This window comes from Numida meleagris, chromosome 13, assembly GCF_002078875.1.
Source record: "Numida meleagris isolate 19003 breed g44 Domestic line chromosome 13, NumMel1.0, whole genome shotgun sequence".
In the NCBI taxonomy this organism is placed as follows: Eukaryota; Metazoa; Chordata; class Aves; order Galliformes; family Numididae; genus Numida; species Numida meleagris.
Genome location: NC_034421.1, coordinates 2,069,232 through 2,084,220, shown reverse-complemented (window position 1 = coordinate 2,084,220; position 14,989 = coordinate 2,069,232). Strand labels below are relative to the sequence as shown.

At 42.4% G+C, this 14,989-nt stretch overlaps 1 protein-coding gene across 1 annotated transcript in view; it reads left to right on the top strand.

Moving 5' to 3' along the window:
• Positions 1–14,989, top strand: part of PDGFA (platelet derived growth factor subunit A) — a 114,665-nt gene that overhangs the window by 98,882 nt on the left and 794 nt on the right. The window contains exons 7-9 of the transcript XR_002443017.1: positions 8,106–9,994; positions 11,034–14,080; positions 14,830–14,960. The gene's annotated coding sequence lies outside the window, so the exon portion shown is untranslated. The remainder of the gene's footprint in view (positions 1–8,105; positions 9,995–11,033; positions 14,081–14,829; positions 14,961–14,989) is intronic.

Here is a 14,989-nt window from a genome sequence, read left to right as displayed (position 1 = left end):
TATGAAGACTTCGGTAGGAAAAAAAAATAGAATAAAAACAACTCAAAAAAGGAGAGAAGAATCTAATAAATGATTCTGCTTGACACCTGGGCTAGTAATATGAATGTCAACGCAGCCACAGTTCAGTGAGACACTTACGTATGTGCTTGTATTTAAGCATGTGTTTAAGCCTGTTTGGGTTCAGCTCCCTGCCAAGGACATACTTCACTTCTGGGACATGCGTGACTTAAGAATATGTGAAGTGTTGCAGTGATTTGGTATCAGACCGATGAATGCCCATCGCATGGAGCTAAGTATGTGCAGTTATTTCTCAGATAAAGGGTGCTCACAACTGTACGATTTGGCTGCTGTGCTATCAGCCCAGCCAATCTTCAGGCGTTGCACTGATTGAGGGACACCAAAGGGAAAGAAGGAACCTCTGATAATCTGACTCTGCTTTTATCTACCTAGACTTTGCTTCGTGAGTCCTATCTAGTTTGCTTTGATGATTAAGGAGAAAACCAAAACTGCACTGCGTATTTGTGAGTTATGGTTGGAAATGGAGTTCCCTAATGCAGTGGGACCCAGTATTGGCCAAGCATACTGCAGTAGAGCAGAGGAAAGCATGTAAGGAGCTAGACATGGCAGACAAACGTGAACAACTTCAGAACTGGTCTGACATTTTAGTGATGATCTTTCCAGTGAAGATGTCTAGGATTTCCTTGGCTTTCCAGAGGTTTCTTACATGGTTATGCTTACGGTGAGCGTGACGGAACCATTAGACCTATCTTTGATGCTGGAAAGAATACTGGTATGCAGGAGCCCTTCCTAAGAATTCATATCAAACCATGACAGATATGGTATGGAACTTACTGGAATCTTACAGCTTTGCAAATGACATTGCTTTGTCAGTGGAAATTATCTGAAGCTGTGCTCTTTGCATCTTTTTTCCTCCTTAGTGGCTACATTTGTGTTAAGTACGCGAAGGGCCCTGCTGGGCAGCTGTAGGTGGCCCTACTACTTGTTAAACATGACTGTTGAGCGTGTGGAGGCACGGTAAATGAGTGCAGTTCATCATGGCCTTTAGGTAGCTAATTGGCTAGTAAGCTTTTGAAGGGTCAAATACATTAGTATTTAGCCCCAGCATGCTCTTTGAGCAGCAAATGGCTAGGAGCAACTCTGATTAGCATGCCTCTTCACTCTCTTCCACTTCTGATACGTGCTTATGAGTGACCTTTTGCTGCAATGTGTATGTGAAATGGATAGAGAAAGACACAATCCCTATAAATAGCTTGCAGGCAGAGAGTTAAAGGTTGTACTTAAAACAAAGTGCCCAATATTTTTAAAGTAAATAATTAGAGCTGGCTCTGTGGGTCTGCTTTATTCAGAGTTTGAAGTAGATGAAAATCATCAGATTTGATTTTCAAGCCTTGTTTCAGCTCACATAAGAGCCATAGACAAACTTAAATTTGCATGCATTTGTATCCAGCCTTGCTCAGTCTGTTGATAGCTGAAAATCCATCAGGGTTATATTTGCAGAATGTATTTTTCACAGTTACAGGCTTCCTTGACAAATGATACACGACGGATGAATCCCTCACTTTCAGACATATATGTTTTGGGGTACTCTCCTGTTTTAACAGGATGGATCCTAATAACAATGCCAGGAGAAATTAATTACTTCTGAGATTCCTGAAAAGGTGGCAGGACTTCTGAATTGGGCACAGGAATTCTAGTTACTCCTCTTGATTCCATTTTAAAAGCAGCCTGGCTGCAACTAGGTGAACTGCTTGTCATGAACCTTCCCCAGGACTCAGATAGATACTTATTTATTATTAAAATACAAGCTACGAGCGGGAAACTCTTAAAATTCCCCAAAGCTCTCCTCTAAAAATAAAGATCCATTAGTTCATCCTCAATAAATAATTCTTAATTGTTCCCCAAAGTGAAACCAGACTCCTTATTTCTATCTCCCTGAGTTTCCCTCTTGGCTTTCCTTGATTGTGGGTGCAGCATCTTTGTCTTGTTCTGCCAGTGACGCTCAAGTGTTAAAGCCAAATTTTGTGAAGCCATGCAGAGGGCAATGTCAGTTCCTGATGTAATTCATATAGTAGCCTGGAATGACCCCCATCCACTCATGGTGACTTGTGTTTGTTTTGGCCAGTACCTACAGCTCCAATTTTCTCCTCTGTCTGGAATTTATCTCGTGTATCCTCCCTGTTTATGGTCATACTCGCCTCTGATGTTTCCTCTTTAGCATTATTATCCATCTTCTGGATTAGACATAAATCCAAGATCTTGAATACTCTTAGTCATTGAAGATCTGACAACGCTTTTCACAAAAGGAGATGACTAACCTCCATGTTCTGGCTGCAGGCCAACTTGGCTCTTGATGCTCTGCCTACCAGAAATTCCTCCTGCTGTTTCAATGGCCACGCTGTTTTTCATTTTCTGTCCTAAACAACTACTGAATAGCTGCTATTTTTCACTCCATGCTACAGCTCAGTAGTGAATGACACTTTAAGCTGCTAGCACTTCTTTCCACTTGTAAAATGCTTTGGATGCTCTCCTTCCCTCTGCATTTTCTTAAATATTTCCAATCTTTCTTCATTTTCCCATCTTGTTTCTCTTGATGAAAGAAGCACTGGGGAAGGTCCTTAACTGGTATGAAAAGCACTATGAACTGAGAGGAGTTTTGTGCACTTCCAGCTGCTGAGAAGCTGGGCCAAGGACTTCTTCCATATATGGGAATACTTCTCAATTAAATGAGTACTGTTAACTCTAGTTGTCTTCTGGTTGGTTTTTGGTTTAAAATTAACAAAATATATGACTAAAATTTTCTTAGAGTGTGTTCCAAAAGGATCCAGGGGACGGGAGACAGTGGTGAGACATGGCAGGTGGGAGGGCTGCCCTGTGTAGGCTGCTCACTCCTGCTACAGAGCCCTCTCTCATATTCACCCTATTGCCTTCTTACTGATATTTTCACATCTCAGCTTTCACTCAAGCAAATAAGATGTGGTGTGAAACAAAGGAGACCAGGTCATGCCAAGATGTGGGAAGAGTAGAGAGGATGTGTGTGGAACCAAGAATTATATGCCCAGGGGTAATCAGATTTGTACCATCTTCTCTATTCTTTTCGATTTCTATTTGGTCACAGTTTGCCAAAATCAACAACTCTGATTTTAATACAGGTGTCTTTGTTCCCAGAAATGGTCTGAATGAAGCCTGCGCTCATGACTTCTTTCCCACAGTCATACTGAATCTCGGGAAGCTTTCCATGCAAGAGGCAATTCTTTTATTATTTATTTTCCCTTGGTCTGCTGTAAATTGTTTCCCCTATCCGACTTCGATACTGCCATTGTAGTGTTTTGCTCTGGTACACAGTGGTATGACAGAAGGGCAATATGCATTATTATCTTGTCAATGTGCCTGTCATTGCTAATGGTTCTTGGAAACCCATGACACAAATAATATCTGAGACAACTGAATCATGTCAACATAGAATATCCTGAGATGTTCATATTAAGAATTTTGTATGGAGAGTCTGCCAGCCTTAGTAGAGTTGGAATTTGGGATCAAGACTGAAGCAGAAAAAGGTCTTGGAAATCTGTGTGTTGCCTTCTGCTCAAGCCCTTCAGGCACATTCAAACATAGAATGTGAGAACTCAGTATGAAAATTGCAGTAATGTAAAAAAGAAATGCCCCAGTTTCAGTTTTCCTTAAGAACTTGAATCACAGCCCAAGATCACAAATAGGTCCTCTCAGGTTTATGGACCTACAAATCATAGAATCAAGGAGACCCAGGGCACAGGTTTGAGTAAACCTGGACTAACTGATGGCTTAGTATTAAAAGATACATTAAATCTGTGGTTCTGCACAGTTCTAATATGAAAGCAGATGAAACTGGTTAAAAGGAAAAAGTGGCTTATGGTGAATCACGCATCTGAGTAGCAAGAATAAGCGTCCCTCTTGGGGAAGTTTTTTGAGACAAGTTGTGTCACATCTTTGTGTATCAGTTTTTCCATCAGTAACGACAGGATGGAAGGACTTATCTGCTCTACCTGTCTGCTTCATTTGCAAAATAGTCTGAAAATCACTGGGGATGGTGCAATATGTGTTAAAATTGCCTCATTCAAAACCATTTAAAGTTTCTGTCCCTGGAGGAGTACGAAATCTCACGTTTTCTACAGCGAAGAGGCAACAGCTGACTTGCTGTCTAGGTCCGATACGTAGTGATCCATCAGCAGCAGGATCGATTTCCTGAAGGTCACTAGCTCCTTTAAGTTCTGCCATCCTCTTCAAATTCAAGCAGTGAATTCGTAAATGTGGATTTTACTTCTCTTCCTCACCTGTGTTTTCCCTTCTTTCTCCCCTGATAAACACAGGCATTGCAGCTTTAAGATTTTGAGACCTTTCCCAGATGGAAAGGTCATTTGTCTTTCACTACTCAACACTTCCTTCATGAGTTCATTTAAACATTGCCAGACATCAGAGGAACAGAACTCAGCTGTAGGGTTATCTATGTCTTATTCCCCTTTTGTGTAGGTGGCAGAGCCGATCTAGAACAAAACTGTTTGGTTCCCATAGCAATTTACAATGTGTAGCTACCATAATACTGAGTTCTTCCCACTCCTTATCTACACCTGTTATTTCGTTCTTTGCCACCCAGCTAAGAGATATAATGCCAGCATTACTCTGAATGGCGTTAAGCAGGCTGTGCCCCGAGTTTTGTGCAATTTCTCACTGTTTTCAGTTAAGATGGGATGTGCTTTTAATCTAAGTAGTAAAAAGCAAGCGCTGTATTAATCAGCCACTTCCAGTTGGAGTCTCAATGAAAAGATAATTAAAGGAGTGGAATGAAGAAATATTACAGTGCATCTACTAATCCCGGTGCATTATTTATATGAAATCAGTCATCAAAATTAGTCATGTGCACTATCTTTCTGTGTGTGGTCTGGTTTGAAATGGCGTGTTTGATTCCATTCAGTTCCACTGGATACGGTTGAGATATGCATTTGATGTGTTACGTAGTTAGATCGTATTTTGAAAGTTTATTATGTTCTCTATCTCTCGGTATCTGCAGGCTCAGCATCGAGGGACCATTAAAAGCTTGCAGCTAAACTTTGCAGTGTGTCTGAGACAAGTGACAAAAGCTGCCCTTTCCTGTAAGTTTGCAGGCGCTGCTGCCAGGATGCCAGGATGCCAGGATGCGGCCCTGCAGCCTTCTGCTGCATTTTGAGAGCTGGCAGCACACCTGCAGCAGGGTGCCTGGGAGCAGAGAGGTATCTCAGGCCCATGGGGGCTGCTGTCAGGGAGTGAGGTCCCTCTAGCTCTGCTGTTAGATACTGGACAACTTATCAGGTATCCCATCTCCCGCTTTTTGACTTCTCTTACTTTTCTCCTGGGACGTACACCAGAAAGAATCAAGGCGGACAAAGTGATTTCAGGTCCTTCTGTCATTCTGGGTGGTCAACGAGCTGCTCCTTCCCTTCCCTCCTTGTGTCATCCTCTCCCGCGGAGAAAGCAGATAGAGTTACGGATTTCAGGCGAGGAGAATAGTTTAATGATCTTCCTTTAAGGTCATGGTCAATGCTGTTGAATAAATTCACCTACTAGGGGTTGCTGCAAAAGAAGTGCCATTAACTGAGGACTGCAAGGTGTAGTGTTACAAAGCTGTGTGTGGAAGCTGCCCACTTCAATCACTGAAGCATTTTAATTGATGCAGTAACGGTCTCCTTTCAATAGTGTGGCTAATACCGGTCCTGGGGCTGCTCTGTGCTCCTGGCTTGAGCTGCAGCGACAGCACAGACTCTGAAGTATGCATCCCAAAATTTCACCTGTTCACTGCAAAGGGGCAAATGTAGAATCACGGCCATTTGTTCAAACACAACACGTGGCTGTGAGCAAGTTCAACTTGAATGAGAAGAACCAGGCTGAGAAATCAGTGGCTGCATTGGCTGCAGGCTGGGGCCAACCTGTGAGCTTTTCCCAAGAACTGTGGGAGAACTTGGTCATTCTGGGAAGCAGGGAAAGAAATGCAGGGAGGTGGGGAAGGATTCCAGCCATGCCCTTCCCTTCCGCCCTCCCCAGCTTTCCTCATTGCTGTCCTCCAAATCTACTGAATTTTTAAACGGAGGAAGTGATCCTCAAATTTCACACCAGCATCTTACTTGTTAGAAGGCAATATGTTTTCACCTGCATTTTCTTCATGTGGCAATAATTTCATTATCTCCAGCTCTTCAGTACACTGTTCATAGGCTGATACCCTTGCCATCACACTGCTTTACTTCCTCGTAGGCAAATAAACAGCCGTTATAAGGAGATGATAAGGAGTTTGTCTTGCAGCCTCAAACAAGGCATCAACTTACAGAATGAGATCCTATGTTCTGTGCTCTTGAGCATCATCAGCTTGGTAGACAATTTCTCAACTAGCTATAACAATAGAAATGTCATCTAAAATGGACTTCATACTCAGTTAGTTTTGTGTTCTCTGTGTATACTTTGGAAATCTGTCTTGAAACAAATGAACACATGTAGTCATGATGCACTATCCTCATGGGGGACTGAGAAGTGGCTTAAGACACTTAACAACTCTGATGAGCTAGAAATGGCTCAAGTCAGGTATTTCCTCGCTCTGTAAATAGTCTCAGTATTTTTTTCCCAGGGTTTACCTCCCTATCTTGTTTCTCCCAGAGGGCACAGACTGTCATCTTTTCTTACCCTTCCTGTAATTGCGGCAGCTGGGGGTGAAGCTCTCAGCCACAGTATTAATTAATTTGAGGATGCCAGACATTAAAAATTGTCTTGATATTTCAGGACAGCTTCCAGCAAAGCTGGAGGGAAAGCCACAATCTAGATTATTTTCCACATTTTATAACTTTTTCTCATTGGCTTTCTGGCTATGGTGGCTGAGAAAGGGGTCAATATCTTCAGTTTATCATAGAGCCAGGATTTCCAAAGTGAACAGTAACAGTAAGTATAAAATGGATATCTCTTGATCAAGGCTATATCACCCCTGACTTTCCTCATACGATGTTAATAAGAGAGAGGCATTATCACATTGCATTTAACAGGTGTGTGGAAGCAGGAGAAACCTCATCATCATTTAATTCCTTCTCCAGTAACATTACTAATTATGAAGCTGAAGCCATTTTCTATTTTTCATTTAAAGTTGAAGACAAACTTCAGGAGACACCAGCAGCAATTTATTTTCTAGCCTTTGTTTTCTTCGTGCGAATGAATGCCAAGGTAACCTCGCCAGGTTTCATTTCACAACAAGAGATCAGAGGAAAAATACCAGGGCTTTAGACCACTGCCTCTGTTAGTTTATTAAAATATTAGTCTTGTAGGTGTGTTAGATTGATCTCCCTTCTGTGGTGTTTAAAAATAGCTGTGAGAATAATGGGTTTCATCAAAAATCATTAACCGGGTTGTTACTTTCATTTTTTAACCACAGAAGAAGGTGTCACAGCCAGATTAAACAAGCCAGAAAGCGTTTGGTGCGCACACAAACAGCCAGCATTTTTCATATATACCTCAACCATGCAAAATAATGAGAAATATTAGCTGTCTTCTACTGCAGATTGGTCAGAACCCCCTGGAAAGTTCAGATTGTTCGATGTGGTTGGTGTTTGCACCAGCTGGCATGGAAAGGCTCCGTTATTGATAGTGGTTTGCCAGCATCCCCACAATGCCAGGGGACTCAATGGGATCACAGGGATGAAGGGACATTTCAGCCCAACAACCACACATAGCTGTAGCTCAGCAAACTTCAAAATTATGGCATTACTGAGAGTTGGCCAGTTATGCACAGGTTTTAATTCGTACAGAGGTAATGAGATTACATGGAAAACTTTTGTATGTGTGTGTGTTTTATTCTGGTAACGCATAACTCCCTGTGTAGCCCTCCAAAGCTGAGGGCTTCCCTTCCAAGTTTCCCTACAAGCTGAGCTGTCTTTATCTGTTTATGTCAACTAGCCACCGTGTTGGGCTTGTTTTTTTAGCTATAGGACTTGGACCAGGAAGGCAGGAACTGGGGTCATGTGAGGAGAGTGGTGGGACTGGGAAGAAATGTGGTTCCAAGTTCATGAGAATGAATGCTCACCCTTTTGCTGAATATTTTGCAGCAAGTGACCCACCAGAGATCAAGAGGGAGAAAGAGAAGAGACAGTTCTGATGAAAAGGAAAACATTGATAGCACTTATGGGAGAAGATAAGAGCAGCGACCACGGCCAAGAGGAACAAAAGCTGCTGTCAACTGCCGTGAAACTCTAGGAGATCTGTCCTGAAGAAAGCAAATCACAGCTTCTGCTTTTACTGAACTCATCAAGTCAATGGAGAAAAGATGCTCTCTCCTCACTCACAGGTTCCAGATCAGCCCAGAATGATGAAACGGAAGATTCGCCAAAATGGGAGAAAAGAGGTGCTTTTAGCCAGCTTGACCTCCTGGGAAAACTCTCATTTTGTATCAGAAGCAGTTGGGCATGGCACAGCTGAGCTGTTCTTTCTTTAAATCAGTGCTGCAGCTTGATGTGGGCTGTGCCCTTTGGAGCCCAGCGATTGGGGCTGCATGTGAGCAGGGTGTTATCTGCAAACAGCTCATGAGCTGTCCCAAACAGAGGGCCTGGAAGCAGACCCAAGGACTGGCCCTAATCCTAAAGCCTTCCCCTGCTCTGATAAACTCCCTGCAGCAAGAGGAGCAGAGGAAATTACTGATATTCACTCATCTATTTATATTCAGACAAAAGATAAAACAACTTGGAACTGTAATGATATGTCCGTGGCACGGCTCCTGCAAACATGTAAGCACTTGCAAACCTTCTCTTTGTAGGCTTAACTGGAAATGGACTTGTGATCATGGAAATTTTCCAGAAGAATGTACTTATTCAATGAAGGAAAGTTATGGCCAAGTTATTCCGTTTTCGAGGGGAAGTTACAGAAAATCACCATTTTGCTGAAAACAAAATGTTTTACCTCCCCTCCAAAACTCCTGTTGAGTTTTTATTTTGGTGACAGTCTGAACCATCCCGTAGAATTGAAACATTGTGAACTTGTGATGATCGTAGGCACGTTGAAACAAATACCCCCAATGGGATGTTCTGATGCTATCAGACTGAAATCACTCAGGATTTTCATTTCACAGGAAATTTCAGCTGCTCATGTTGTTTTCCAGTTAGGAATAATAATTAAAAAAAAAATAATCAGAGGATTGCAATATTCCTGTCTTCCAAGGGAAATTCCAGGCTTCAGCCAGCTTTGCTCAGCATCTCTCCAGCTGCTGAGTGACACTGAGCTGGTGCCAAGGTAGGCACCTGAGAAAAGTTATGGAATTACAATGTCATTTCATTTCCCTTCTTTCTCTGAGTAGACATTTCCTTGCAAATAACACCCGTTTTCATAGAATCATTGGGAGAAAAATGAAAGAGAAGCAGCACCTGTGTTCCTGCTGTGCCCTTCCTCGTGACGTGCAAAAGCAGTGGGCCACTGGGAGATGCTCTGCTCTTCACCCTCATGCTATTGCAGTCAAAGCAGACAGAGTGAGAACCTGCAGTTAGATTGTGTTGATGTGGTTTCGAGGGCTGTCTCCAAGAAGCGAGTTCTGATCATTGCTGACTGCTCTAAGCAAAGGCTTGGAGGTAATTTCAGTGTTAAAGATGTTAGAATTTGGTTCTCAGAATTTTCCTAACTCATGGGAGGCTTACACTGATAAGACTACCTTCCCTGCATCACCTTCTTCGTATGTTTGTTGTAATGCTCTCAGCGTTGTCCCCATCTGCCTCACTTGTCCTTCACCTTGCCCCTGAGTTCACAGCCTCCACCACCAGCCTCTGCCTGGGATCCTGAATGCAGGGAAACAAGGAGTGACTGTTCCCACACCACGAGGCCCTCTCTACCTGACCTGTTTCTGCAGGAGAAGAGTTTTTTCCAGGGCAGATCTGAGTCGGTGCATGGGACAAACCTCTGCAGTGACCATGAGCATCCTCAGTTTTTCTCCAAATGCCTGGACTTTTTAAATGTAAGTGCACAGTGGAATCAAACAACTAACAATTTAGAAATCCAGTCTAATGAGACATGAGACATGAGGCCAGGGTATAGCTTTCTTCCGCCAGAAGAGATGAGGGAGGAAACTGGTGATAGATGTTAATTAGGCTGTAAATATCACCTCTGGAAAGGGCTCAGATATGATGGGGACCCTCCCAATATTCTTTGGTTTGCCTTGGAATTACTCATGTGTTCTGCAGTTACAGCGGAGCCTCGCTCACTGTGAAGTGCACAGCATAAGAAAGGTGGCATGAAGGAGTGCCTGTTTTCTTGGCGCAGTTATTTTCCTCCTCGCTTTCTGCAGAATATGCTTTATGTTAATTGTAGCAATACATCTGTCCTCAGAGTTTATCAGATTCAAGGAGATAAGCTATTGCCATCAAAGCCTATTTTGAGCTGTGAGCTCCTAAGTAAATCAGTGTTACATAAATTAAGATTGCCTTGAGATTGGCTGTGTAACATTTCAGCTGCCCATATCTGGAAAGAGTTACTGATCAAAGCTCTTTGTAAAATACGGCCTTAGGAATTTTCTCCTACAGCCTACAAACTCTGGCTGTTCCATCTCAAATGAGTTTTAATTACCAGGGCATTAATGCCAGTGATGTTGCGATGTTTCAGAAATGAAATGGTTTATACCATGGTGATAAGGACTGCATAAAAGCCAGTCGAAAGTAAAGCAGAATTCCACAGGGGGGGGATGATCTTTTTACGGATTTCTGCCATCACAGAGTAGTGGAGAACAGTGAACACTGCACAGTGAAGGACCTCAGACTATCTCAGGGGTCCATAAGATCTCAAAGCAACGTCAGGTCTGATAATTCTTAGCTTTGTTCACCAACAGTGAAGAGAGAAAACGCGACTGAGTAATTGTGTCTTATTTTCAGTCATGTTACCTGTTGCTCCTACCTTTTACCTCACTGTTTTTAGAAATAAATTCAACCAGAATTCTGTCCATTTGGATGTGAAAAATGCCAAACATGCCTCCATCAACCACAAAATGTACCTTTTTTCAGAGAGCACCTCTACAGAGTCCTTCCCATGGCTCCTGAGGACATTGCCCCCACAACTCAAGCCATGCCACGAGCTTTGGACACTTTGGAGATCGGCATCCTGCACTCACACAGTGGCCACAATGGAGGATAAAATGGGAAAGGTGGGCTTACAGGTCAGAGCTGAAGTAAACACATGGTAGCATTGAGGCTGCCACCACATACAGGAATAACTTCTGTCATCCGGTGGTGCTGAGCTCTGGATCTCTACAAGAACAAATATTTGCTATGTTAAATGAAACATGCGTCATGTAAGTGTTTCTTACAGCCTGTCTTTTTTAGGTTAAGGAGAACATTAATGTTAAGTGGCTCCTGAGCTAAAAGCTTTCATCCCTGTAGGGAGGTGCTGCTTTGTAGTTCTATCACCTGTGCAAATCTTCCTCTAAGGTGAAGCTAATTTCATCAGAAACACTCAAGTCTAAATAAATGACAACACTGCTGTCCCTGAAGGCACTCTAGCCTAGAGCAGACTCTAAAAACTGGCTCCTCCGGAGCCTTAAGACATATTCTTACTTTTGCCACCAGCTTCTTCCCTCACTGATAGGACAAATAAAGACATAGCTGAGCTGGACTACCTTGAAGGCACCCCCATTTCCTCTATAAAGTGCTATTACTTCTGCACAGCAGGGAGCCCAGACCCCACCAAAGCTTGGTAGCTGAAGTCTGTGGGTGCTGCATGGATGAAGGTAAAGCAAAGTGGGTAAGGAAACATACCATGGTCACAGTTCTCTGTTGGTTAGCCTCTTCTCTCATTTCTCACTACTTTACTACTTTAGACTGATGGCAAAATCTTCTGTGACTTGCTCTGACTGCATTACGAGATGACTCCTAGGAGTCCTGCTACAAAGCTTGTAATCATACCACAGCTTTTTGCAGTTTAATTTTGTCTCGCTTAAAGGAGTGGATGTGACCTAGTCCTGGCTTAGACAAGCCTCTGTTGTGTGGAGGTTGCTTTGATTTATCTCTGCACTTGACAGGCTCCAGGTGGCCCAAGGAGAGCATGAGTCCTCATTCCTACCCACTCCAGATGAGTCCTGGGTTTTTCTCAGCTGTGTCCAGGTCACCCAAACAGCAATATAATATTGGTCATTCCACAACACTGTAAATCAGGCCTCAAAACCCTGAATTTGGAACAGTTAATGTCGCTGCCTAGGGCAATACCGCAGACATGACTTTATTTGCTTCGAACGCAAATGAAAACGAGAAATAAAAATGCTGCTTTTGAAAGCAATTTAATTTTAAATAGATGGTGTATTAAATGCTGTTTATTAGGACAGTGGGTTAATTATGCAACCCTCTTCCACTGCATCGTGTTTATAGGAACAGACTGAATCAGCCCAGCTTGTTGTGCTTCACATCTGCTAGGGCTGGCTTTCCTCTTGGCAGGGAAGCTGCCCCTTTGCAATATTTTGATACGCATCACAATGTTTTTGTCTGTAAAGTCATATTATCAGACTAACGTTCTCAGACAACCTTTGGGCTGAGTGGGTCTCTGAAGCTTGGCAGCACAGACATCTATTTACCCTGTTCCTAAAAATAAAAGCTGTTGTCATGAAAAGAATTAATTGGACTCAAGAAACTGCTGGTTTACTCCTACCACAACTTCCTCAACCCTTTTGCTGGTTTGGGCACGCCTGTAATCCACAAGCTGTTGTGCTTCCATAAAGTGAGTATTATCTTAAAGCTCAGTAACAGTCCTGTGGGGAAGGTCCTTGTGACAGGCCAGGGACGTGAGGATTTTCTTGGCAAATCTTGCTGATTAATGTCAAAATGTAGTCAATATATCTGGACATAGGATTAAAAAATTCTCTCACAAGACTTATTTATTTTTTAAAATAACATTAAAAAATGAAAGCCAATAAAAACACCTGAAAATCATATGGCTATGGGCCATCCCAGTGTAAGTACGTGTTTCTAAAGCAATCTAGAACAGTAACAGGGTGGCTGTGTTCACATGTGTCTGTGCACATGCACAAACACATGGTAACATTCTTAATCCTCTTTTTCAGGTATCTTTCTTATTTAGGAGTCCAGAATATGTTGAAGATGCCTAATTTCCACTGTCTGGAGAGCAGCGTATTTGCACAAACAGCTTGTATCAGAATTTGGCCCCAAACAGCATTTTGTCTTTTTTTTGCCCAATGATTCATAATAAATCTTCCAGCTGAAGGATTTTCAGATGCGCTCCTACTTGAGTCAGGAGTGGTACTCATTGGAAAAAGACTTTGATGGAGAAGTTTTTTTTCCATCAGTAAGATGCAGTAGCAATAAACTAATAGTAATAACAAAGCAGTTTGTGAGCTCATGTTGCTTTTGGGGAACTTTCATTTAAAAAGTGATGAAAAAGTTCCAGTTGTGTTGAAACATCTGAAGTTAGCTCTACACTTGAAAAAATCAACCACCAGATAGATCATTTTCTTTTGAAATTGTGTCATTTTTTAAAAAAATTGATACTGCATAATATATAACTTTAAATTAGAAAACAATCATGAGCGAAGCAACTTTTAATTTCTGTTGAAGCAGAAGTTTTCCATCTGAAAGAAAAGAGATTTTGCTATGGCTGGGAATGATATAATTGCTGGAGTCCCCAAACCTCCATGTGATGAGATTTCAATTCCCTATTTCATTTTGTTTAGAAGCAAAACGATCAGTTGTGAAAAAGATCCCCAAAAAGAAAGTGATGCGTTGATTCATCAAGCAGATCAATTATTTCCCTAGGTCCTGTAGTCTTCTGGGCTCCAACACAAGTTGCTTTGCTTTATTTCAGATGACACAGTCCACATTGATGGGAAGCTTTCTTCTTCCCGTTTCAGGATTCGGTGGCTGAAATTTCAGAGAATCAATTCACCCATTCCCTGTTCTTGTCTTCGACATACATACTTTCTGTTCAAGTTTGCTGTATGGAAATGGTGCATGCAATCAATCAACAAGGTATCCCTGCTGATAGGTCCATCATCCACATTCTTCAAAAATAAAAATGTGCATCAATGGTGGCGCGTTCTCCTGGAATTGTAAGTGATTTCTATCCACAGTTAAGAATACAGTTTGTATTTATTTGCAAGAAGTTGTTCTATGCTGTATGTTAAGCAAGAAGGGTGGGCCACAAGCAATCTACCCTGAAGTGAACTCTACCAGAGCCATGGCAGGGGAAAGCCCCAAGGAAAGCAGGCTCTGGGTTGTTGAGTTCATCATCATCTCATCATAAATTCATAGAATGGCCTGGGTTGAAAAGGACCTCAAAGATCATCGAGTTTCAACCCCCCTGCTGAGTGCAGGGTCGCCACCTTATGGAGGTACTGGCTGTGGTTTTCTGGGGAAACTCTAGTTTTGGGTTATTATGGGGAATAACTTCAATTGGTATTTCCTCTGAGACCTTGCCCCAAGCCAGCAGTCTTCCTGTGGGCACAGAAAACTTGTGTTACTGCACTGTGTGGAGCTCCAAGGGTTCCTCTGCCAGGGGGGGAAGGATTATTTCTCTCTCCCTCGGGGAGTGATCCCTTACGGGAGAAGAAGTGGAATGTGTTCATAAAGGTTGGGCAAGAGGCTTTTTGGAGAAGTCTGTGGTGCTTGATTCTATAGTTGAGATTGCACAAACTAAATTGTAGCAGTAGGGGTTTATGGATGAGAGATGTATGTTAGCTTGCAAACTGATGTGACTCAAGACTTTCATCCTCTTGTCATAAAAAGAAGTAAGAGATGCCCTAATACTTGGCCTTATTAACTGAGAACATCTTTATCCTGAAAAGGTGCTTTTCTTCAGGCTCTTGCCAGGTCCCCCAGTCTCCACACTGAGTGACTATGGATGTCTCAGCTTTGGAGTGATCCACTTCCTGGATGGTACCAGTCACCCTAAAGTGTAACTAGAGTGAAAAAAGAGAATACTTCTTGAAGGTACATCAACCTCCAATTCTCTCCTGTAG